This window comes from Stigmatopora nigra, chromosome 3 (assembly GCF_051989575.1).
Source record: "Stigmatopora nigra isolate UIUO_SnigA chromosome 3, RoL_Snig_1.1, whole genome shotgun sequence".
Classification (NCBI taxonomy): domain Eukaryota; kingdom Metazoa; phylum Chordata; class Actinopteri; order Syngnathiformes; family Syngnathidae; genus Stigmatopora; species Stigmatopora nigra.
In genome coordinates this window covers 16,327,456-16,354,414 of record NC_135510.1, presented here as the reverse complement: position 1 = coordinate 16,354,414, position 26,959 = coordinate 16,327,456, and the positions used below count along the sequence as shown (strand labels likewise).

Below are 26,959 nucleotides of genomic sequence, written 5' to 3'. Positions count from 1 at the left end.
AGTTAACCAAAGTTTGTTTTGGTCCACAGAGGCGGAGTCATTAAGATCAAGAAGGCAGGTCAGAGTATTTATTCAACTCTAAAAACATAAATATGAACATAAGCAGTAAATAAAATAAAGTTTTTATCCCTAAAAGCTCAACAAGAAAAAAAGAAACTAGCATGTAATATCAATAACAAAAAAGATACAAGATACCAAACTTGCCATGGCAACAAGCAAGAAAATATCTTTCCTTCTCTCCTATTGGCTATTGCAATGCCATGGTAACGAAATTAAAACCAGGTGTGTGGCAGGGAGCTCCGCCCACTCTCCCGCACCTGGACTCTGATTAAATACATACAAGCAGGGCAGCAGTAGAATATGACAATATTAGCAAAGTTAGCTGTTGTTTACTTTAGTTATACATGTTAGTGTATGCCTAAATATTTATTGATAGTCTTTATTGTTTTGTTCACTCCAGAAGAAGGTAAAAATTATGTCTTGGACCAAATGACTACTTCCAAAATGCCAAATGGAGGAAAAAAAGGGTCTTCAAATCCAGGATTGCTCTTTAAAATGCAAGTTTTCTGCAGCCTAATCAAAAAAAGACACTCATTACACATCAAAAAAGGTAAGTTGATGTCAGCATTTGTCTTCTATTTCATGAAGTACTTTCTGTTGCAATATTGCTGCAATTTTTTAGTAGACTGAGGGCTGCATGCAGACAGAGTTTCAGAATTTTAAACGCTAACAAAGCAAATGATTCAAAGAGCCACAAAAGTTCACTGACAAGGTTCTCGGCTCCTTTAGCTCGTGGTTGCTTAGCAACAGCACGCTCCTGTTTATTTTGGCCCTGGGTTCTTTTGTTTGCATTATTTAGACGGCTTTTTTCACTCTTATTTTAATAATGGGATCTGCATATAAAAGAATCCTAAGGGAATGAGTGTTAGTGGGAGACAAATGGGGACTAGGGACTATTTCAAAAAACAGTATGTGATCATGTATAGAAGAGACTTGATGCCTCTCAAAATCCTACCACACAGAAAAAAAACAGTTTTTCTACAGGGATTGGCTAACCAGATGTGTCAAAGTGGCGGCCCGGGGGCCAAATCTGGCCCGCTGCATCATTTTGTGTGGCCCGGGAAAGTAAATCATGAGTGCCGACTTTCAGTTTTATGATCAAATTAAAATGAAGAGTATAGATGTATATTAAATTTCCTGATTTTCCCCTTGTAAATCAATAATTGTCATTTTTTTAATGATTTTTTTCTGTTTTTTTTGTTCAAAATTATTTTGTAAAATCTAAAAAAAAATATATAAAAAAGATAAAATGTACATTGTTTTAGATTTAGTAAAAATTGAATATTCGGGGCTTTTAATCCATTTCTTTTAATCCATTTATTAAAAAATAAATCTAAATATTATATCAAAAATACTCTGGCCAACATGATATCAAGTTGACGTTAATGTGTTTAAAAAAAGTATTTAAAATTGTGCTGTTTATTGGTGAGCTCTATGTAATGAGGTAAGTAAATATATTATTATTATTTCAGTTCCTTATAATTTCAGTTCCGTATAATTATCTTTGTTATGCATTATGGTAAATAGATTTTAAATGTGCAATAATTATTGTAGAAGTAATTTTTAATCTTTAAGGTTTATTTATCTTTTCAACACATTTCAATGGCATTTTCTGAACCGCTTTATCCACATGAGGGCCACGAGGGGTGCTGGAGCTGATCCCAGCTAACTCCGAGCTATAGGTGGGCGAACACCCAGTGACCAGCCAATCGCAGGGTACTTATTAAATAATTTACATATTATCCTTGTTGCTATTCCTATACGCGCGCCCCTAAATGGCAATTAAGACACCCCCCCGCCCCCCAAAAGCAGGTAGATTATATTTTTCTCTCGTTAGGAGTACTCAAGGAAACTTTAAAGGAAAATAGTACCTGTAATACAACTTTTGGAGCATAGCAATGTTATTTTTTATTTTAACTCGCCTACTGTTTAAAGACCAAATGCTGTAATTACCGTATTTTCACGACTATAAGGCGCACTTAAAAGTCTTAAATTTTCTCCAAAATAGACAGTGCGCCTTATAATACAGTGCGCCTTATAATACAGTGCACCTTAGAATACAGTGCGCCTTATATATGGAAAAATGTCATTCATTGAGGGTGTGCCTTATAATGCGGTGCGCCTTATAGTCGTCAAAATACGGTACACTAATATGAGGACTGTAGTTGTACAGATTGAACCTTGAGGGACCTTAAATGGCCTTCCGACTCTACTTTGTAGTTCCCATTGTGTCCTAATAAGACTTCCTGAGTCAGCAAGTTCACATGAGGGAAAAGCTGATGTGCCTTAATGAACTCGTCCAAGTCGATGACAGCCAGACTGGAGATGGACTTGGAAAAGCTTGGCTGGACCTTGACATCATTCCCCTATAAAAGACAAACAACTTCAACCCCTGATGGCACGCTCATCAATTCCGTCCTATCGTTGAACATCATTCATTCGGGGTGGAGTGGGCGGGGTCTATGGGGGGTTTTGATCGATAAATGATGCCCATAGAAGCGCCAACTCGGCAATAAACTAAAAAAATAAATAAATGATAAAAAACCAAGGGATAATGTTGGATTTTAATAGGTGGAATAAAGTCAGGTTAGTCCGTTTTGTGGATTATTTTCTGAATTAATAGGAATAGAATGTAATAAAAGATTACATAACTAATGGAATTGGATTAGGGAGATAGATTAGATGTATAGTGTTGGCGCATGGAATTTGGTATGGAGTGATTCTGATTAATTCTTGACTCGTTTTGTTTTTTGTAGATTATTGATGTGGTAATTACTAGGGTTTTTTTGGAGACCATTCCAGATCAGTTTAGGATTGGTCGCATATGACTGTGGCAAATAATTGACTTGGTACAAATCTTCTCTTTGAGCAATTCTTTTGTAGTGGAGTTTTGCAATTGTTTTTAATCAGAAATATCGAATCTATTGTATGTTAAACCTTTAGTTTTTTATTTAAAAAGGAAAATGAGTAACTATTGTATTCTTAAAAATCACCTTTTAGATATCATGTCTTCTTCGTAAGGGTGAACATCTTTTTATCATTTGTTTTTCATTTTAAAAGGAAAAAAAATACAAATTCTGCTAAATACTGAAGTGGAAAACTGTGAACATTTTAATATAATTATTAAAACTTTTTTTTTTAAATAGAAAATTGGATGAAAAAATGCAATTATTGATTTAAAAATGGCAAAAACTGAAAATATTCTCTATTCATCTCTAAATGTCATTTGAATTTGATCATAAAAATAATCGGCACTAATTTTCTTTCTCGGGCCTCATAGAATGATCTGGCGGGCCAAATTTGGCCCCTAAGCCGCCACTTTGACACCTGTGATCAAAAGTAAGATTATCTGAACAAATGAATCCTTCCATTTATTTCTTGACCAAAAACATTGTTCTGCCAATTTTGCCATTTATCCAATCCCTCCTTCTATTCCGATTTGTATACGTATTCTACATATAATACTTCAAAACATCTCATTTAAAGACATTTCCTCTGCCTCAAACCTTTACACGAACTCCTCTAAAATTATTACAAACATTTAGATCTCAAATAATGAATGATTCATTTTTATTAAAGAAATTGCAATGGCACCACCACCACGTACAATCGGACTTTAAAGTTATTACAGAGTCACCTGCAAAATAACGACGAAAGGGCCGCTAGCAAATTGTTCTTCTGGCCTTGCTAGCGCTTTGGATTGATTGTGATGAATACTCGAGCAATTTAACGTACGGCGTGGGGCCGGAATGAAGTCAAGATCCTTTTGAAGTAGGCCAATTTATCTATCACTATTTACTGGCAGCGAGCGTATAAACATCTCAGCGTGAGAGGAGTTATTAGATAGGAGGCGTTTTTTTTTTCTTTCTGTGTGGGGGGAAAATGATAGTCAGGCATTTTGCAAAGAGCAAGACTATTATTATTTTTTTTAGAGATGAGCCTACACGTACAAAATGGAAGAGATGCAAAAAAAACTTGGATTGTTGCATATATTTTATTGGAAGGCTGCCTAATGTGGACTCTAATCTTTTATCATTATATGCTAATATACAGGAAAAATATTTTGGATAATTTTGATGGAATTATTGTGTTTTTGGGTTGTAGTGGTTTCTATAAATTGGGAAAGTTTAAATAGGAAGGGAAGATGATTTTAATGGAAAATATTTCTATTGTAGTCTTACTGTTAGATTCCCATTAGTGTTTATATCTATGTCTGTGTATCTTAATGTGTTGGGATGTTGGGTAGTTAATAATCTATCAAGTATTTGTTTGTTTTTTTGGTATTATATTGTATTTTCTTGCATATAGACAATATTTGGTGTTAAAAAAATTATGGGTGAATCTAGAGTAAGGCTTATATGCGCATAAATTCGAGTAGATATGGTCAAAACTGCAATTTTGTAAGGCAATGTGGATGATATGGTCATTTATTTCTAAATAGATAAAAGGTCAAGAGATGAAACACTATACAAATGATTTATTTTGACATTTATGGACTAAATTCAATTCATACAGTACCACGTGCGATAATTATTCTTAAGATTTTCCCCTCAAAGTAACACATTTGTACTCCCTATTAAAACCATGCATATGGAAGTCAAAATTGTGAATCAAGTGGGCGGCTTATACGCGAGAAATCGTAAAATTCAACAATTTTAAGGCAATTTTAAGGGTATGGCTTATACGCGAGAGCAACTAATATGCGCGATAATACAGTACCTCTTTAATATACGCTTTGTAGAGTGTATACTTGAAATAAATGCACTCGATATGCAATCTTTTTCACCTTATTTCCAATCAAATGGTTGAATTTGAGACATCCATTATGTATTTTTTGCCCATATACTGGTTCACCTTAGTTTTTTGGCATGTAATCCTTAAAAATACATAGTAAATATTTATATATCTATTTTTTAAAATTCCAATCACACCCCTTTTGTTAGTTCTTAAACACTTAATATCTTTATATCTGTGTGGAGCGGATTGTGTGTATTTTTGAAAGATAAATCAATAGGTTTGTTGTTTTTGTTTTTTTAAACTAATCTACAAAATTCCCCTATTAATCTTGCTCAAAACCCAAATTTCCCCTGAGCCCAAACTCCAACATCTCTAAATAGAATTAACCTGAAACATTCACGTCCTTTTAAAGCCATTCAATTGCTAGTTTTTCCCAATCAGAAAGTACACCAAATTCTGCCAACTTCAATCTGAGTTGACTTTTTCGCAGCTTTTAAATAACTTTCCTTTTCGCACAGGAAAATCACCTATGAGGATACAATTTTTTTTTACCAACGTCACAGAAAGTGAGGAAAATCGAACTCGAAACACCTTCTTTATATTTAGAAAATCCATCTTAAGACCACCCGACCCACCCACAGGGATGACATGTGACTCGGCATGTGACTCTGCGATCAAATATCCACCATCTTGACAATCCTCAACACTATTCGACCAATTTTCTCCCACTTCAGGAGGAGACAAGGCAAAAATAAACATTAAATATTGATTTTTAGGCACAGGATTCCAGTCTGTAGCACACTAACTCACTCACTGGCTCGATTTTTGCCACTCGCTGCTGTTTGGTGGGATCAATTTTGTCTGGGATTACATGTTGTGTACAATGTCCACTCACCCAACTATTCAGTCCAGACAATATGCTAATTCTGAGCTGTCAATCACTCTGTCCTGACACTTTTTTTTTTTGAAATTTCAGAAACTGGTCTTTGACTTTTTGTGGGTAGGTCATGAACCGTGATCAGACGTTTGGTCGCCGGTCTTTTGGTCGTCGATCAAATGTTGATAGAGAGTTTACTGTTGAAACCAGATCGCAAAATTATATTCATGAGAGAGAGGTAAATACCTAAGAGAGAGAGGTAAATATCTAAGAGAGAGAGTTAAATATCTAAGAGAGAGTTAAATATCTAAGAGAGAGTTAAATATCTAAGAGAGAGAGAGAGTTAAATATCTAAGAGAGAGAGAGAGAGTTAAATATCAAAGAGAGAGAGAGAGAGTTAAATATCAAAGAGAGAGAGAGAGAGAGTTAAATATCAAAGAGAGAGAGAGAGAGAGTTAAATATCAAAGAGAGAGAGAGAGAGTTAAATATCAAAGAGAGAGAGAGAGAGTTAAATATCAAAGAGAGAGAGAGAGAGAGAGTTAAATATCTGAGAGAGAGAGAGAGAGTTAAATATCTAAGAGAGAGAGAGAGAGAGAGAGAGAGAGAGAGTTAAATATCTAAGAGAGAGAGAGTTAAATATCTAAGAGAGAGTTAAATATCCAAGAGAGAGAGTTAAATATCTAAGAGAGAGAGAGTTAAATATCCAAGAGAGAGAGAGAGTTAAATATCTAAGAGAGAGTTAAATATCCAAGTACTCTTTAATATCCAAGTACTGTTTAATATCCAAGTATTGTTTAATATCCTAGTACATTTGACCGGCGACCAAAAGACCGACGACCAAACGTCCGGTCATGAAAGCATACCTCAACTTGCTATCTTGTAGAGGTCCAGAAAATTGGCTAACGTGTGTTTTTTACGCATTTCTATGGATAGGAAAAGACTCTAGTGGTTTCACTTGGTGCAGGTCAGTGGTGAATCTGGGTGCCCCAGAGTACATTAGAAAGATCTGAAATATCACTTAGAGATGGGGGGGGGGGGGGTGACTTGAGTGGCCAGCGGTGCTTTTAGCGGACCCCCTGCCGGCCCTATGGGCCTGGTAATGTAGCTCGGGGTTTTGTGTTGAAAGCTTCGGCTTAACCTGCTGTGACAAACACGCCTGAAGCAAGTCTGACAGGCCACTTTATCCACATGCCGTCCGCATTGCAAAAAAAAAAAAAAAAAGTTGCCATAATCAGAGGAATTGTCCTCTATAAACAACCTTTCTCTAGTGGATAATTGCCTTTACACAAAAGCGACAGGTGTTGACATTCTGGTAGACCTAAAGGCGAGTTCTTTCATTGGATTAAATAGAAAAAAACAGAACAAATTGACGGGTGCGAGCGTGAAACGGGAGATGTTAGCATGTTTTGATGGGAAGAAATTAACTCGGTTCAAATTGTGTTGATTTGCAGTTTTACACTAGAGGCTAGGATTGGAAAAAAAAGTGGATTTTAAAAGTTGAGGTTAGGAATGACAATTTATGGGAGTTAATGATGGTGCTCGGACATTTGGTCGCTGGTCTTTTGGTCGCCGGTCAAATGGTGACAGAAGAGAGTTTACTGTTGAAGCCAGCTCTCAAAATTATATTCATGAGAGAGAGTTTATTATCTAAGAGAGATAGTTTAATATCCAAGTACTGTTTGATATCTAAGTACTGTTTGATATCCAAGTACTGTTGAAAATAGTAGATATTTAGATGATGAATATAATTTTGAGAGCTGGTTTCAACAGTAGATATTATACAGAACTTAGATATTATACAGTACTTAGATATTATACAGTACTTAGATATTATACAGTACTTAGATATTAAACAGTACGTAGATATTAAACAGTACTTGCATATTAAACAGTACTTGCATATTAAACAGTACTTGGATATTAAACAGTACGTACTTGGATATTAAACAGTACTTGGATATTAAACAGTACTTGGATATTAAACAGTACTTGGATATTAAACAGTACTTCGATATTAAACTCTCTCTCTTAGATATTAAACTCTCTCTCTCTTAGATATTAAACTCTCTCTCTCTCTTAGATATTAAACTCTCTCTTAGATATTATATTCTCTCTCTCTTAGATATTAAACTCTCTCTCATGAATACAATTTTGAGAGCTGGCTTCAACAGTAAATTCTTTGTCACCATTTGACCGGCGACCAAAAGACCAGCGACCAAAAGACCAGCGACCAAAAGACCAGCGACCAATAGACCAGCGACCAATAGACCAGCGACCAAAAGACCAGCGACCAATCGTCCGAGCCCCATATGCTTTTACTCGCTTCGGTTAAGGGGAGTAGTAATCCTTCTCGAAAGCTACTTATATCTTGGCGGGATATTTGTTTCTTATCCTAGCAAAGGTCGATAGGGTCATAGAGTTTATCCCAGAGAAATATGCATCCTTAACAGATTGGCAGCCAATCACATGGCACGATCAGACTATTTTTTTCATGCCCATACGGACCATTTGGGGTATTTTGTGGCAAAGAGTTAACTTATTGGCCTCTTTTGATGAAACCAGACATGTCCAATGCATTTTGACCACCCGGTAAAAAGAAAAATCTTATAGATCGGATCGAACCCCCTTAGCACATGTGTCAAAATGGCGGCCCGGGGGCCGAATCTGTCCCACCGCATCATTTTGTGTGTCCCGGGAAAGTAAATCATGAGTGCCGACTTTCTGTTTTAGGATCAAATTAAAATGAAGAGTATAGATGTATATTAAATTTCCTGATTTACCCCTTTTAAATCAATAATTGTCATTTTTTAATCAATTTTTTCTGTTTTTAGTTCAAAAATCACTTTGTAAAATCTAAAAATATATATAGAAAAAGCAAAAATAAACATTGTTCTAGATCTATTAAAAAAATGAATATTCAGGGCTTTTAATCCAGTCCTTTTAATCCCTTTTATAATTAAAAATAATCAAAATATTATAGTGAGTCTGACACCCTTGTTTTAGCAAGACCAACCAGATGGCACGGTGTCTTAGTGGTTAGCTTTTCCAAACTGTCCTTTGGTATGAGTGTGTGCGTGGATAGTTGTTTGACTCCATGTGTCTTGTGATTGGGTTAAAATGGATTGGATTGGATAACTTTATTCATCCCGTATTCAGGAAAAATCTCATTGTAACAGTAGCAAGAGGGTGAGAATGCAGATACAAGAAAGGCTGTTTGTTCGCAACCTGTCTATTGTTGGCTGGGATAGGCTCCGGCACCCCTAGATGACTAAAAAACAATGAAAGAAGACCAATCAACTGGGGTCGATCGAGTGAGTGTTTGTGAAACCAGATTTGGGGATTTTGTCGAGGGTATTTGAGCGGTTGTCTTGGTTACGCACTTGATGGTTAAAAAAATTGATTTTTAGAAAAAAATCTATAATAAAACGTCCTTTTGATTTGTTTATTTCCCATGTTTTTTTGTCAGTTGCTAACCCGCTATTTCCATTTCCCTTAAAACCACTTAAAATGAAAACCATTCATAAGCATGCGAGGGTGACGGCGCCCAATGAAAATTAGTAGCGTGAAATTTCCTGTCCCGACGTTTCCGACATCAAAGCTGCTGTTCAATTAGGCATATTTCCAAATGTAATTTTCATATTTTTTTCTATTGCCAAGACAATTAGATGCCTTGTGTGTCATATAATTATTTTTTTTTGGTTGGAAAATATGATAGGGATTTTTTTATGACTTTTCAAAGACAAAAATAGGCCAATACACGGGTGGATATAATCTGAACACCACGGTGGGAGGCGTGTTCGCGCATCATAATGCGCTTCTCTGCATTAATCAGGATTTACAGTCATGTGTGTTTAACTTGAGATCAACTAAATTCCAGATTAAAATCATATTTCATTTGCGATCTAGTTATCAACATGATTTCCCAGAGTTCGGGATTAACTCGGTGTTTGTCCAGGATGAATGTTCAGTCAGAAGAGAACTTTTTTAGACCTATTTTTTATTGTAGGAAAAGCTAGACAATTATTATTATTTTTTATATTAGAAAAAACAGTTTTTCACTCGTATGAGACTTTCATATCATTTTAAAAAAATAAAATATAAAAATAATCATTTTACAGAGTATTTGTAATGTTTTTATAGCCCGATTTATTAAAAATGTAAAATATTTTTTTTATATAATTGGATTAAAAGAACTCTTCAAACTCCTGAATATTCAATTTTGTATAGTTTTAAAACAATGTTTATTTTTAGATTTTTTAAAATATATTTTTAGATTTTACAAAATGATTTTTGAACTAAAAACACAGAAATAATGATTAAAAAAACGACAATTATTGATTTAAAAGGGGGAAATCAGTAAATATAATAATCTATATTTTTCATTTGAATTTGACCCTAAAACAGAAAGTCGGCACTCATGATTTACTTTCCCGGGCCACACAAAATGATGCGGCGGGCCAGATTTGGCCCGCGGGCTGCGATTTTGACACCTGTGCTCTAAACAGTTGTTTAAAATACAACCTATTTATTCAAATCCTTCACAAAATAAGACTATACAAAGCATGAGATTGCTTTGTTGGATTAATAAGACCACGTTAGCTACTTGTGATGTTGCTTTGACAAAATACGTATTAAAAAAAAAAGAGCAGTTATGACTGTTACAGGCCTCAAACAACAGGTGTGCTGCTGTCAATCACAGCTCTCTCATCAGTGAGTGTCCAAGTTGCCCTGCGGCGACAAAACGCACCCCTGTGGTGGCAAAGGGGAAATTTACGCCGGCATTTTTCCAACAAATCCCCCCCAATCTCGCTCGGATACGCAGTCAAAATACTTAATTTATATATAATTGTAGTGACGTACTTTAGAAATATTACAGCACATGTGTCAAAGTGGTGGTCCGGGGGCCAAATCTGGCCCGCCACATCATTTTGTGTGGCCCGGGAAAGTAAATCATGAGTGCCGACTTTGTTTTTTAGGATCAAATTAAAATGTAGAGTATAGATGTATATTACATTTCCTGATTTTCCCCATTTTTAATCATTAATTACAATTTGTTATCATTTTTTTCAGTTTTTAATTCAAAAAATATTTTTGAAAATCTAAAAAATTATGTAAAAAAAAAAGCTAAAATAAACATTTTTATTGTAAATTAAAATGAAGAGCATAAATGTATATTAACTTTCCTGATTTCCCCCTTTTAAATCAATAATGATCATTTTTTAATCATTTTTTTCTGTTTTTAGTTCAAAAATCATTTTGTAAATTCTAAAAATATATATATAAAAAGAGCTAGAATAAATATTATTTAAGATCTATAAAAAATGGAATATTCAGGGCTTTTAATCCAGTTTTTTTAATCCATTTATATAAAAAAAATCTAAATATTCTATCTAAAATGGTCCGGCAGGAGAAAACCATTGAGAAGCATTGGTCTAAAGCCAAAAAATGGCTTCTTGAAAAGCACATATTGGCACGTTATAATGGCTGATACCAATCTCCTGCATTTGAATGCTGTATAGAACTCATTCTAATAGGAGTATCGAAGGCAACATTAATTCTCAGCTGTCTGTTTTTCTTCCTGTGAATGAAATGTATATATAAAGAGAGAGAGAGCTGCAATTTCCATTTAAGATGAAACGCATCTGAGGAAACGATTTAGGTTAAGTGGAAAATCATGCCTATTACTGGTAATCGGGACTGGATCGCTTAAAGAACTGCAATTCGACAACGTTACGTTGTGAATGGAGTACCCGCTAAGTAATATTGCCTTTGTTCTCATTTATTCAAACATTTTTGCTTGTTTAAACACGGCAAAATATGCCAAAAGTGATTTATCATACTATAGCAGTACCTCTACTTACAAAATTATTTGGTTCCAGGACTTTTTTCGTAACTTGAACATTTCGTAAGTAGAGGTGTACTTTATATGTAAATTCTCTAATTTGTTCTACGGTTGTCACACAAGTGTCAATTAAACCCTTTAAATTGGTCAAAGTGTCCCAATTTTGTATGAAAAATATGAGGAAACACAAATGAGAAAATACTAAGGAAATAATTTATTAATATCTTAAACTAAATTAAGCATATGAAGTGTGCTGCGCTGTTGTAATATCTCCCTACGTTCACATTATAGATGTGATACCTGTGTATGTCCGCCAGATGGCGGCCAAAAAGAGCCTGTTCTACCTGGTCCGCAAGCCGTCCACTTTGTAGTGCATTTTAGACTTTTACGTGTGCCCTATTTGTGTGTGTGTGAGAATGTGCCATGTTGCATTTGTACTATTTTTAATCACTTAAGGGAATTTCAAAATAAAATAGTTTCCCTCGCTACTTCGCGGTTCAGCTAGCACGGACTCAGAGCTTCGCAGATTTTTTGGGTAAAAAAAATACAAATATTACATTGAAACAACATATTTTACAGATTTTTTGTTATAACATGAATTTCACTTTCTCTACCCGTATTCTATATGGTGTACTGTATACAGGGGGGTAAAAAAATAAATAAATAAATAAAATTAAAATAAATATTTTTTTTGAATTAAATTCAATTTAAGCTTTTTTGAAGGGGAATCGCTACTTTGCAGAAATTCACTCATCGCGGGTAGTCCCGGTCCCCATTAAACACGATAACCGAGGGAACACTTTACTTTTTAGGGGATTTTGTAACTTGGATCTTTTGCGTATCTTGAGTCACTCATTTGCATATACAAAATTCGTAACTTGAAACTTTCGCCCCTAGAGGCATTTGTAAGTAGAGGTATGACTGTACTTGAATTTTTTTTAATGAGATTTGACTTGTTTAGCAAATAGTTGTCAAAATATTAATTAAGAGTAGGAGAATACAGTAAGCTGGGAGTTCTGGCAAAGTTTATCTGCAGTGTGTGACCTACTTTTGGCCCCCAAACAATACGTTTATTTGAATTTGCGCAGATCCGCTTAACCTCGCCGCCGCTGTTAGTTAAATACGTAGCTTTTATTCTCTCAGACTGAGCGGCTTTAGATCAACACAGAGTTAATCAGGTGAGTGTTTCACTTCATGTTGCAATCAATTCAAGAGCCTTTCAAGCAAAATACCTTAAAAAGACGAGACGTTTCTTGTTACGGAAACAAAAACAACGAAAAAAATGACTTAATGAGGCATTCAGCTTTTTAATGATGAAATTGTGAACGATGCTTTCTTGACGTTGACCTTTTTTTGACCTTGCAGTGTAATTGTTTGCAACACTGCATTCAAATAAGTTGAGGCATGCAACATTTATGCTATTTCTACAGCTTTGTAGCATGTTTATATCTTTTAATTTTTAAACAGATTAAATGTCGCATGAGGAATTTGCACACATTTTGTGATATTGATTACGAAAAATAAACCGGATATTTATTTTTGGCAACAAACGTCACTAGGTAATAGTATTTTTATTTTCTAAATATGATAGTTGATTGAGATTTGCATATTTTTATACCTTTTATAGAGCATGTGACTATTTTTGGTAGATTATAAACCAAAACGTTAAGGATGCTAACTATTAGCATTTTGTATGCTTTGAGAGTAGCCTACATGACCCAAAATGTTCTTAATAGTTCTTAATAATTATTGTTTTATTTCATTTTATTTGATACACTACGCAAAATTATTCCAATAATTATTATTTTTTTACATTTTCCTATAAAAACAGTTTTTTGTCACAATACCACTAATTTATTCCAATTTACTCAGTTTTATTTTCCATTGTAACCCTATAAACATAAATAGAAGAATAATATGAGTAAGACATATTTAGAATGGCTAAAAATCAAAAATTCTCCCCCAAAAATTTCAATATAATATTTGTTTTTTAAAGGGCCCTGATGAATTTGAGTGTATTTTACAAGACAATAAAAATGAGACAAACATGAAACGAGGCAACGAGTCTCCGCATATAAAAATGACAAGAAGCAAAGAGCCGCATGCAGCCTGAGAGCCACATTTTTGCCTCTACTCTAACCTTCTCTTCCTCCTCATTGCCAATTTATATGGAATCTGACTCTCTACTTCTTTAGCAAGTAATCTTAAATCACTGGGCAAACTTTTGGGCCTGGGGGCACATTGACTTAAAAATTTTGACAGATGGCCAGGTCAGTACATGATACGATACATATAAAAAAGTACATCCGTTAACAGTACATATGAAACATAAACAGAAAAAAAACTAAAGTATTAACATACTCATCACTCATTAGTAAAGTAAAAAGTATAAAGTACAAAGTAAAGTACAAAGGAATGTATTAAGAAATATTAAAATCATCATTTTAAAAAAGATAGTCGCTATAAAACACCAAAAACAAATAAGACTGGACACAGCTACTGCCACTGGCTTCCTCGCCATCTTGGAAAAAAATATTTGGACAACGTTGGCGGGCCGGATTAAAACGCCTCACGGGCCGGATGTGGCCCGCGGACCGTAGTTTGCCTCCCAGTTTCTTCACCCAATGTGAATATATTTTGGAAGAAAACACAGCCTAACACTCTTATCTCTGTTTCCGATGAATGCAAGGGGTGTAACAACACAATCCTGCTTTGTGGAGTCATGTTGTTAATTTAACACCCAACCAAGCCAAAGATTTCACTAGCATTTCCACTTGTCCATCCATCTGAGCGCCTCCCTCTCTCTCTCACTTCTTCTATATCTTCTCGGATCATCAAGACTTTATTTGTGTATCGTGGCCCACTTCTAGACAACAGCTTTATGAAGTCCAATAATAAATGGCGCTGGTGCCAGATTTATGATGGTTTGCAAAAAGCTTCATCTCCCAAGTGGCCACTGAAATCCCTCCTTCATTCCTATGTGTTGGTTTGCTCCAGCAGAGGGCGCTGTTGCGTTCATTAAGTATAGAAAAGGATGTGCTGATGTTCAGGGGATGCCACACCCTGAAGATGAGACAGTCATTGTCTCCAATGTCAGCCTTTTTAACATCTTTATAACCTATTAAGTGGATGGAGATAGTATAATAAGCTTATCTGTAGATGTACTGGTTATTCTATTTTTGAAATGAGTTATTATCTGGGTTATATTTGCGATATGTTGGCTTTTCTTTGTTTCATATAATGGGTTGAAAGAAAAGAAAATGGAGGGTAGAAATGGGTTATTATTTAAAACATCAGAAATGTAGTGTAATACAAAGCAAAAGTAGAAAAGTTGTGGAATAATCTAAAGTGTAGGAAGAAATTCATTCTTTCATTCATTTTCTGAACTGTTTATCGTTACAAGAGTCGTGGGGGGTGATGGTGTCTATCCTGAATCGATGGACAGCCAATCATATGATACAAAGAGACAGACGTTGTTTTGGGGACATGGGTGGTAATCGGAGTACCTGGAGAAAACCCAAGTAGAACTTGCTAAGTCCACACAGTAGGGACACACATGGGATTGAACCCTTGACCCCACAACTGTGAGGCAGATGGGATAACCACTGGTTCGCCTACCAACAAATTGATTGGAGGAAAAAAAAAGACATATAGTAAATATATAGAAAAACGTTAAATTGAAAAAAGTTTGACGAAATGTACAATTTATGTCATTAAGAGTTGGTTACCTAATGTTAATATATTTAAAATTAATACTAAGCAAAAACCAGTGCTTGATTTTTTAAAATTTTTCTTTTTAATTTTTTTTCAACTGTATTATTTTAAATTTTTAATGTATTTATTTTCTCAGCTATGTTTGTACTTCGACTAGGAAAACCAGATATACACTTCCATTTTTTGATAATTACATTCAAACAGGACAGAGGTCTCAAACATGTGGAGCGTGGGTCAATTGCGGCCAGCGAGACAATATTTAGCGGCCCCCATGTCATAACCAATTATAATATCAGCGTTGCCCACATGCATAATTTAGTGATCAATAAATATAAAATGTATAATTAAATATTTCTAAATAAAATAAATCACTTGACTGTAATCGACTTCCCGCTGTTGACTGGGATAGGATCCAGCACCCCCGCGACACAACTTAAGATAAATGACTCGTATAATGAATGACATACTTGATGAAAAAATCAATTTTTGGGTTAAAAAAAGTCAAATATTCAAAAAAAAATAGTCAAAATTCATAAAACTTGTCACTTGATAGGAAAAAAATAATAAAGATAATCTAAAATAAGTCTTTCCCATTAAGATTTTTGCTTCAGTCATTAAAATATTTAGTTTTTAGGTACATTTATGAATATTTTTATCCTTGCTGCAGACGCTCACTCCCGTAAAGCGTACAGACACGCGCTTGTGCGCGTCACCGCGGTCCTTCGAGACTCTCCGGCGCTGCGCAGCTTGCGAGTTGCATGGCGATTGGCTCCTTCCCCGCATCTCGCTCCCTACCTCCCCCTCCCCTCCCCTTTCCCTCTTCCTGCCTCCCCCCCTTTCGCTTTTTCCTCCAAGCGCGGCCAAGCGAGAGCAAGCGTGCTCATCACGGCGGCTTCGAGGCGGTGCCAAACTTAACTCCCGCACCCTAGTGCACTCTCCGTGGTGCTGAAAGTGGGAAGTATCGGAGCCCATCAACTAGTGACCGGACATCGAGAGCGCCGAGCACCATCCGCCCGCCGCTCGCTTCTCGCGGGCTGCGCGGACGTCTGGAGTCGAGCGAAGGTAACAAAAAAAAAGAAGCTCCGCTCCGAGAGGACGGAGTTCCGCGTCGGATTCTCTTCGCCGGCTCGTCTTACGCTCGCCGTTTGTACCGATACTCTCGCAAAAAGTCATTTTGAATGGTTGGAATTGATTATTTTGTATCTAAATGCTGTCAGTTTGCAAGAGTTTTTGTGTTTTGGAGATTTGGGTGCGATGATTTCACTCATTGGTTGTTGGTGTTGGACTCGAGATATGAATTTTTTATTATTTTTTATGGTATATTTGTGAATTTGGTGGTCTATGGATGATGTGTGTCGGAGAAGCCTGTTGATGGGGAGATATTTTACTTTGAGGTAGGAAGTAGGACTATGGATAATTAGGAAAGTAAGTAGTAGTTGGAGTTGTTGAATTACTATAACATGTATTTTAATCTTGTATTTTATTATAAAGTCTTTTTGAATTGGGTAAAGCAGTACTTAGTAGAATGTCGTTTATAATTACTGTAATATAGATAGTTTCAAAGAAGGGACTTTTTTTAACTTTATTTTTAAAATAGATGATTTATTTAGATAAGTTTTAGTGTTAAAATACTAAAGTTTAATCATACAATTAATCATTTCTTCTTTGATATATATAATGTAGCTTAAATTTAGCTTGGAAGATTCCAACATTAATAAACTAAATAAATTTACAGAAAATAATGCCTTTATTTTATTTTTTTTAATATTATTTTTTTATTATATCTTTTTATAAATATTTCTAAATGTACTCATTAATATACATTTTAATTCCAATTATTTTTTATTTTATTAATTTTAAATGCAATTATTTATTTATTTATTTAATTTTTAATCTTTTTTTTTTACTTTAATCAAGCCTTCAAATTTTTTTGGGCAATATTTTACACCCTAAATAATGCGACGGAATATTTTACAACTTTATGGCCGAAATTACAACTTTATTTCATGCATAAAACCATCCAGCAAACGATTTTCATATAAACCAGTGTTATAATCATACTAAAAAAACTATAAATCGCACTAAAAAACTATAAATCGCACTTGACTCTTAAGAATAAAACAGAATTAATATTTAAAAAAAACAATCCACCCTTGAAAACTCCTTCATATCCTTCTACTCTTAATCCGAATATACCTTCTGACATCCCAATTTAAAAACAAATATATAACCCCCCCCAAATCTCCCCTAATATTCACACCTGCGCTCTTGCATATTTGCATGATCCAATTACAATCCTCATTATTAAATATATTCTCTGTATGTGCCTTGAATCGCAATGAGAAAATGCAGGTGCTTTTCAAGGCACAGAGACTCCCTCATAAAATACAAACCATGACATTCAATAGCCCCCCCTCAGTTTCTACCGGCCCCTCACACCCCTTCAGCTGGCCCCTCCATAAGGGAACGGAAGAGTCCGAAACCCAGCTGTGGAGGGAGAAGTCGGAAGTTGTCCGAAAAGTAGACTATATCGTTTTATTTAACAATTTAACAATCTGAAGTTAATGCCGGCCTTGTATTGTCAGCATAAGAGAACGTAAAAGTTTTTCCGCTTTGCTTTTATTCGTCTCTGGGCTAGGATAAGTGAACGACTTGTTGCCCTGCAGGAAATAAACGGCTTGGCTTTTGCTAAGTGTTGTAACCCAGTGTCTGATGGATGTTTTTTTTTTTTAAAGAGAGGAGAGCTAAAAAGATTGGAAAGATTGTTGACCTGACATGAGTTTGAGTTTGATAACCGAACTAGAAGATTAGATTAGGGGTGGGCAAAATTCTGGGCCCTGTGGGGGTCACATTGACTTTAAAAATGTGACAGATAGGCGGGGTCAGCACAAGATACGATACAAATAAAAAAGTGCATCCGTTAATAGTACATATGAAACACAAACTGAAAAAAAGGACTTAAGTATTAACATACTCATCACTCATTATTAAAGTAAAAAAGTATAAAGTACAAAGCACTGGGGGGTCACATTGACTTTAAAAATGTGACAGATGGGCGGGGTCAGCTCAAGATACGATACAAATAAAAAAGTGCAGTTTATATGAAACATAAACATGAAAAAAGGACTAAAGTATTAACATACTCATCACTCAAAGTAAAAAGTATAAAGTACAAAGTAAAGCAAAATGGAATGTATTAAGAAGTATTAAAATGTATTTTTTTAAAAAGATAGAGGGGCTGTAAAACATGAAAAACAAATGAGTGGACATAGCTACTGCCATTGGCTTCCGCATGACGGCGCCATCTAGGGGAGAAAAAAAATATTTGGTCAATGTCGGCGGGCCGGATTAAAAATCCTAATGGGCCGGATGTGGCTCGCGGGCCGTAGTTTGCCCATGTCTGGATTAGATGCTGTTGTTGTTTGGTTGTCTTGTCTGTTGGATAGACCTTATTGTTGCCTTACTTGGAGTAAAAGTAGAGCGGTGGAAGAAAAAAAATGGAGTGACTTTGGAAGAGATATCAGCAAATCCAAATTTTTGGATGGCAATCAGAGTAAAATGGAGGCTGTCTTGGCTCAGTTGTTCACAAGTGTAACGGAATCATTTAATGCTTTTGCTTGGGATTTTTGGGCAGAGAATGTTTGGGTGGAAATCTTGTGTTGATACAGAATTTTGTCCAAAATGTGACTTATATAAGTTTGTATTGTATGGAAAGTTTTTATTTTGTTTAAATTTTTTTATATATGTGCTGTCGAGGTAGCTAATTTTGAATTGAAATTTGGGGTTCTGGGTTCGAATCCAGGTCGGTGTACCTGTCTGGAGTTTGCATGTTTTCCCTGGGCTTGTGTGGGTTTTCTCTGGGTACTCCAGGTTCCCTCCCACATTCCAAAAACATGCATGGTAGGCTAATTGGACACTCTAAATTGCCCCTAAGTAGGATTCTGAGCATAAATAGTTGTTTGTATCGTGCGTTGTGATTGGCTGGACACCCATTCAGGGCTCTAGCACCCCCAGCGACCCTAAAGTGGATGAAGCCATTCAGAAAATGAGATGAGATGAAAGAAAAATGTCCAATGTTTGTATTTAAGTGGATTAGTATAATTTAGCTGTATATAAATGACATGTTATGCCCTAAATATAGCATTTTTTTCATGCTATCTTAATGCTAATCTCGAGCTGGAGATGTTGTGTATGCTAACAAAAAAATCAGAATTATAGAAGATGCACATATTTTTTTACGACCCAAAAATACTCCAATTAGATGGTCTGTCGTTATTTTTGGTAATTCTTCACATTGGATTATATTAAAGTTAAACATATAGACTGGAGTTGAATATGTATTTTCTTATGAGGAGATTATACAGGTTTCCTGATATTTTATTTGTGGAGAAATAACAGGAAGTTTACTAAGTTCTAAAGAACTTTCTTAAGGGTGGGGTACATTGATGCATGTTCATTAAAAATGAGTTGGAGTTAGGGGCATTTTAAAGTTTCTGCCTTGGAGAGTTGACTCCCACGTTCCCTTTAGCAAGCAGCTCGCTTACTCTTGTCGACTTGCTATCAGCAATAAGGAATTTAGCACTTGGCAAGTCAGACACACAGGCTTAACCTTTAAATAATATGAGGAGGATGACCTTGAAAAAAAGGGGCTGTAAAAAAGGAATTTGCCATTGATGGCACTAGATGTCCAATTTATTTGAAGTGGGAGCTTTAGTAGTGACTCCAAATTAAAATGAATAGATTTCAACTAGTATTAAAGACATTGATGCAATTAGTGTATCTTTTCCCAAAAATAACATATTTTTTTACAATTCTTTTTGTTATTTTTTTGTACAATTCTTTTTGTTATTTTTTTTAAACAATTCATTTTAATATTTTTTAGCAATTCGTAATTGTTATCTTTCTAAAAATGAATGTTAGTATTTTTAGCAATTTATTTTAACAATTTTTATTTTTTTAGCAATTTTTTAAACATTTTAATTTTTTTTAGCATTTTTCAAACAATTTTTATTCTTTTTTAGCAATTTTTTTAAACATTTTTTAGCAATTTTTTAAACATTTTAATTTTTTACGCAATTTTTTAAACATTTAAATTTTTTTTAGCAATTTTTTAAACAATTTGTATTTTTTGAGCATTTTTAAAAAAAAACTAATTTTCTGCTATTTATGATCCCACTTCATATCAATAAGTCGAAAAAACATGAATAAGAAAAGAAAAAGTGCAGTTGACTGAATCCCATTTATTATGAAATTTGCAAAACTTCATGTATCTATGTATGTATTCTCCTCTTTGCTTCTCATTGCAAAAAAATCCTCCATTTTATTTTTTTTCCAATTGCCCTTGGCGAAGGTCTACCCCTCATCATGTATTAATCCCTTTTTTTCCCCTCCTTATTTCCCAGCGAGTTTCATATAATTAAATAAAACTGCGAATGTAATTAAATATGTATTTTGAATAATTAGGAATGCTGCCCACCTCACCGTGGCGGGGGTGGCGGCTAAATAACAGCCGCCAGTGTGTGTGTGTGGATGTGTGTGTGTGTGTATGTCAATGGTAAAATCAGCAAAAAAGTGTGATAGAGAGAAGGAATGAAATAAAATGAAGGCACTTGTCCGTCCAAGGAAGATGCAAAAAATGAAAGATGGAGAGACGGCATGTGTGTGTGTGTTTGTGCGGAAAAGAAATGCGGGAGGTACCAAGCGTGAGAAAAGGTTTGTGTGAGAGTCCCGCCGGGAAAGTGATTTATGAGACGATAAGACTAGCTTGGGTGTGCACATGTTGACTATTAGATTGGGCTTTATCCATATTCTATCTCTGTGTAATTGTCAATGTGCGTTATGCGTGCCAAAGCTGTTACAGCGAATTTCTCTTGGGCAAGGGGTGTCAAAGTTGTGGTCTGTGGGTAAGATTTGGATCCGGTGTGTTATTTGGTGTGGCCTGTGAAAGGAAATGAGGTAGATTTTTGCTAAGGTATTGGAGGGTATGTACTGTTCTTTTAGTTTTTTCAATAAATACTGTATTTTCTTGCGTGTTTGTCGCAAAAAAATATATGACTGAAGTGAGGGTAGGGCTTATATGCGCACAAATTAGCCTTGACGTATACGAAATGTCAAGATGATGCGGCCACCATGGTAATTTAGTTCAAAATAGAGAAAAGATAAATAGATAAAACGCTAAATAAAATGTATTATGATGTCTATTTTGTTAATGATATTGACAAATATCATATTTTCTTGCGTAGTTGTCGGGAAAAAAATGCTGAAGTGAGGGTTAGGCTTATCTGCGCACAAATTAGACTTGTCATACACGAAATGGAAACAGATGTGGCCGCCATGGTAATTTATTTCAAAATAGAGAAAAAATAAATGGATAAAATGCTAAAGAAAATTAATTTTGATGTCTATGAATGAATGATGGCTTATACGCGAGAAATTGTAAAATTTAAGGAATTTCAAGGCAGATTTAAGGGTACGGCTTATGTGTGAGAAAATACGGTAGTTGTATAAAGTTCTTTTTGTCTCCTTGAAGAGTTCAAGCTCGGTTTTGGTCTTCCTGTGTGGTTTTTCTTGGGGTTATCGGGGTATCCAACTACATCCCCAAAAGTACACACGGTAGGCAGGATAAAGGCTCCAAAATAGTCCATGTGTTGCGACGTTCTATTGGTTGACGGCAATTTAGGGTGTAACCCACCCACTGTATGTCTTTGGGATAGGCTCCAGCACCCCTGTGACGTTAAAGCCGCATGGAAAATAAATGAAAGATAAATAAAAGTAATTTTTACTTATTGGTTGACAGCAATTTAAAGTAAATTTTACCTATTGGTTGATGGCAGTTTAAGGTGTAACCCAACCACTATGTCTTTGGGATAGGCTCCAGCACCCCTGTGACGTTAAAGCAGCATGGAAAATAAATGAAAGATAAATAAAAGTATTTTTTACTGAATTTTCCTTTTGTTTTTGAGATTAAATAAATAGGGAAAAGAATATTTAGCCATTGCTTTTTTCGTCAATGTCAAATGACAATGATCATATATTATTATAAGTATTGTTTATATACATATGTGCCTTGTTGTGTTTGTGCATATGGCCGCCATACATATTTGTTTGCCCACATGCAGGGTTTATGTATGTTAGTGTGCGTACCAATACTCATGATGAGTCTCATGAGGAGAAGGTTTGAATAATTTAACAATTGAATCCATTCGTTTATGTAACTTGGCTTTGGATTCATGCTGTTGATGCTTTCTAATTATTCTTTGTCATGTTGTGACAAACCCTGTTAAAAGAATTAATCCAAACAGATTCGCAGTCTGTATTCTTCAACTAATCTCAATGTTCTACCTGCTTGATCCTCTCCATTATGTGGAAACTATAAGCGCTTCAGGTTTTGACGAGGGATGGAAAATTTTGGGTGATTTGGAGATTTTTGGAACGCAGCTTAGCCAGTTGTACAGTGAATATAGTTTTGATGAAGGATTTTTTTTGGGATAAACGCTCTATGATTTCCAATAGGAATGATCTGAGCAGTGTAGTAGTACCTCGAGATATGACGTTAATGAGTTCAGGGACTGAGCTCGTATGTCGATTTTCTTGTAACTCAAATGAATGTTTCCCATAGAAATGAACTAAAAACTAATTAATTTGGTCCAAACTTGTGAAAAAAACGCTTAAGAACACGATATTGGATTGGAAAAGCATTTATTTGTTATAATTTGCCATCTATAAACAAAGTAACAAATAACTAAAGGTTTAATACTACTAAAATTTGTTTAATGGTACTAAAATTAGTTTAATAGTACAACAATTTGTTTAATAGTACTACAATTTGTTTAATAGTACTACATTTGTTTAATAGTACTACAATTTGTTTAGTTGTACTAAAATTAGTTCGATTTTGTGGTGAGGAGAGAGAGGGCGGAGACTTTTTGCATGGCAACGCACTCGTAACATAACATAAACAAATTTAAATGAACTTGGATTACAATGCAGACACACTCAAAAATAAGTTTAATCTAACCTTACACTAAACTTAATTCTAATTTATTTTAAATTTTGATACCTTTCTTCTCCCGAATTGGCTCTTTTGGCCCCGCCTCCACCCTGACTTTCAGATGCAACCAATCGAGGGTTGTTTACTTTTGGATTCCCTTCAAAATACTCAGAAAATGATGCACACAAATGCCCTCACAATAGTATAACACACAACCACTTGCCACTGAGAAGTAGTACATACTCCTCTCGTATTACCGAACAAGCTCCACCATTCCCAATAACTAACAAGAAAAAAAAACACTGCAAAAATACAAAGCTCCGCCCAGTGCTCGTAGAGACATTACACAAGGTAGTTGCAACCAAAAAGACAGTCGCCATGTTGTTCTTATGAGCAGCCTCTCACGTCCGCTGTATGCTCATATATCAAAATTTGTGTTGTATCTCAAGACAAATACTTGCCCGAAATATTACACATCTCCTATTGCTCGTGTAAAATGCTCGAGGTACCACTGTATAGCTTATGTATATATACACGTGCATCTATATATACAGCTATGGAAGAACCCCCATTGACAAAGTCACAGTTAGCAGCAGAAAAACTTCTTGTTGCCATGTGGGGAGCCGCTAGAGCGCAGCAAGAAAGGACGAGTGCTCTTTTCATCCCGCTGATGGAGCTGAGCATGATCTGCACTTTGATCACAATGAATTATTCCTATCCTAGGCTATAAATATGGTCTGTTTCTACCAGCCTTGTTCCCTTCTTCTGCCACCGAATCTGTGCTTGGCGCGCCACCACCACCATTGCGTTGCGGCTCTGATTTCATCCTCTTAACGAGAAGTTTGCTTTCCCAAACAAAACTTTCGCCTTGAATGATTCTCGCTAAGAAAATTCAAGATGACTGTAGTACTTTAATAGTATAGTTTAGGATGCTTTAGAGAAAGGGTCGGGAAGCTTTTTGACAGAGAGAGACATAAACAATTCATATTTTCAATTGTTATTCATTGAGAGCCATACTTAGAATTTATTAGAAGTAAAAATACATGAAAATGAGTGCATTTTTAGTCATTTAAATGCTTTTAAAGTACAAAAAGCCCAGAATTATGTTGACAAAATTGTTACCCTGATGCTAATCAATGGGATGCATGCATTTAATTTAAATAAAAAAACTGGTTTAATTAAAAACTGGAAGATTAAAGCAACTCTAACTTTTAGCTCACAGATTAACATAGAGCCATAAACACCCATCAGAACAACCACATGTGGCTCCTGAGCCGCAGGTTCCCTACCCCTGCTTTAGAGACATTGAGTATCAGTTAGTTTCTTTGTGGAATTTGTGTGTTTTCCCTGTGCTGGGATGGGTTTTCTCTGGGTATTCTGATACTCTGTAGGTTATCCAGCCTGACAAAAAATATTCAAGCTGCCATTTTTAAAGTAAAATTTCAAACTATGCACCCCAACTCGCAATTAATAAGTAACACCAGCAGCACTTCTGTTCATTTATTTTCCATATGGCTTTTTGCAGGGGTGGCGAACATGTGGCTCTCGAGCCGTATGCGGCTCCCAGCCAAAATAGATGCGGCTGTTTTGCTACTCATAATATTTTAGGTTAGGTTCGTTAGGTTATATACTTTATTTTGTGCCGTATTCGGGAAATTTCTTGTTTGCAGTAGCAAGATAGACATAAGACACACAAGACATTGTAGACCTAGCTAAAAATACTGGAGCCACATACAGAAAGTCCATGTCCACAAAAAAAAGCCAGGCTAATAGAACAAAGTTGTAAAAACATTCAAGTAAAACGCTAGTTTGTATAAATTGTTCTTTTCATGGTTTCATTTTTCTCTTATTTTTTTTAATCTTTCTTAAAATGCACTCATTAAATATAATACTTTATATTTAAAAAATAATTGGGGAGATTGGATATTTTTTTTGGCTGATTCTGTCATTCTGTGGCTCTTTAACTCCCACATTTTAATTATTTTTTCTCTTTGTGTCTAACTTGTTCACCATCCCTGCCTAATAGAATATCAATAATAATAATAATAATAATAGAAACCAACTATAAAAATATACTAAACTAACCACACACTCAAAAATCCAACACGACCAGAAACAAAAAACAAAACAAACGAACCAACCTTACGATTCCCGTTAAAAAAAAACCCAACAATCCACAACCCAAACATCGTGATATAATTAAAATTTATTTCCCATGTCTTTACCTTGAGGGCGGCCATATTTTTTGCCTGAAAACAAGCCAAGTAGGCTGTCTTATTATACAGGACATTGACAGCAAAGAAAATAAACATTTTACAATCCGATCAACAGGACATGTTAGTTTTCAGGTTGGAATTGTTTCGTCTTGGCTCGCAATTTGTCAAATCTAACAAAGTCTTGGTTCATCTATTCTGGTGTAGCTCTCACCGGTCCGAAAATCCGGCGCTGTCATCTTATCACCTCTAATGGGAACAAAAGGTCACAGCTTAATTATTCATTCAGGATGTCAAACAAAGCCTGCCGCCTGTTATTTAGGGTGCGGGAGACCCGTTGAATTATTCACAGGGAGGATTCTCTTCCCGCATGTGGTTTCGGAAAGTCTCACCTGGAGACCTCTTGTTACTCGGCTGACCTTGACGTGACCAATATGGCTTGACTTTCAAGTCTTTTTAAATGACAACATGTGACATATCAATTGGTTAAATTCACTTGGTTTCAATTAACCTTAAATGTCTGATGAGGGAAAGAACAACTAGCCAATCAAGCTAGGGGAGAACATGCAGACTCCATGTGGGAATGTGGGATTCAACCCCGGATCCTGGAACACGCTAACCACCACCACTTACGCTGAAATTTCCGGAGAAAACCCGTCGAAGGACAGGGAGGACTTTGCAAACTCCACAAATTTAGCACAAAACTATCACCAGTTATGATATTTATTGTGCTCAGATGAATTTTCTTGATTTTAGCTGTTTCTGGACTTAACAATAATTTATTAAACAGCCAATAAGCAATTAAAATTGAATTTAATACTTCTATTGACATTTATACAAGTATAATGGGATTTAATGCTTTCACTACAAAGTGTACAAATAACAACGACAAAAAATAGACAGATAAATAATCAATAAATAAGTCGCATATAATTGTAATAGTAATAAGGGATCACGATATAGATAAATAAGGATGTGCAAAAATAACAACAATAAACAGATAAATAAGCAATAAATAAGTATAATATATATAATTGTAATAGTTATAAGGAGTCATGACATAAATTAATAGGGATGTGCAAAAATAACAACAAACATATAAATAATCAATAAATAAGTAATACAGAAATAAGTAGTCAACATAATAAATAGGTAGTACAGTAATCCCTCAAATATCACGGCTTCAACTTTTGCGGCTTTTCTACATCGGATTTTTTTTCTGGCTTTTAGAAAAATATATTTTTTGAACGTATTTTTTTTAAAGTTCATAAAAATATGAAAATCCACGCTGAAACTTGCCAGTAATAAGTAAATAAGTAGTCAACATAATACATATGTAGTACAGTAATCCTTCCAATATTGCGAATTCAACTTTTACAGCTTTTCTACATTGTGGATTTGTCTTTTCTGGCTTTTAGAAAACATTTTCTTTAACTTTTTTATTTAAAGTTCATTAAAATATGAAAATAGACCCAAAACTTGCAAGCTGAAGCCACTCCCCCTATCTTCCGCTTAATACTACTAG

At 35.1% G+C, this 26,959-nt stretch overlaps 1 protein-coding gene across 2 annotated transcripts in view; it reads left to right on the top strand.

The window, feature by feature from the left end:
- Positions 1 to 507: 507 nt before the first annotated feature.
- chst8 (carbohydrate (N-acetylgalactosamine 4-0) sulfotransferase 8) overlaps positions 508 to 26,959 on the top strand; it is a 166,210-nt gene continuing 139,758 nt past the window's right edge. The window contains exon 1 of one of the 2 annotated variants that reach the window (XM_077713403.1): positions 508 to 610. The gene's annotated coding sequence lies outside the window, so the exon portion shown is untranslated. Of the gene's footprint in view, positions 611 to 16,078; positions 16,294 to 26,959 lie in introns of those variants that run through there. The other variant, XM_077713402.1, reaches the window with a different exon arrangement.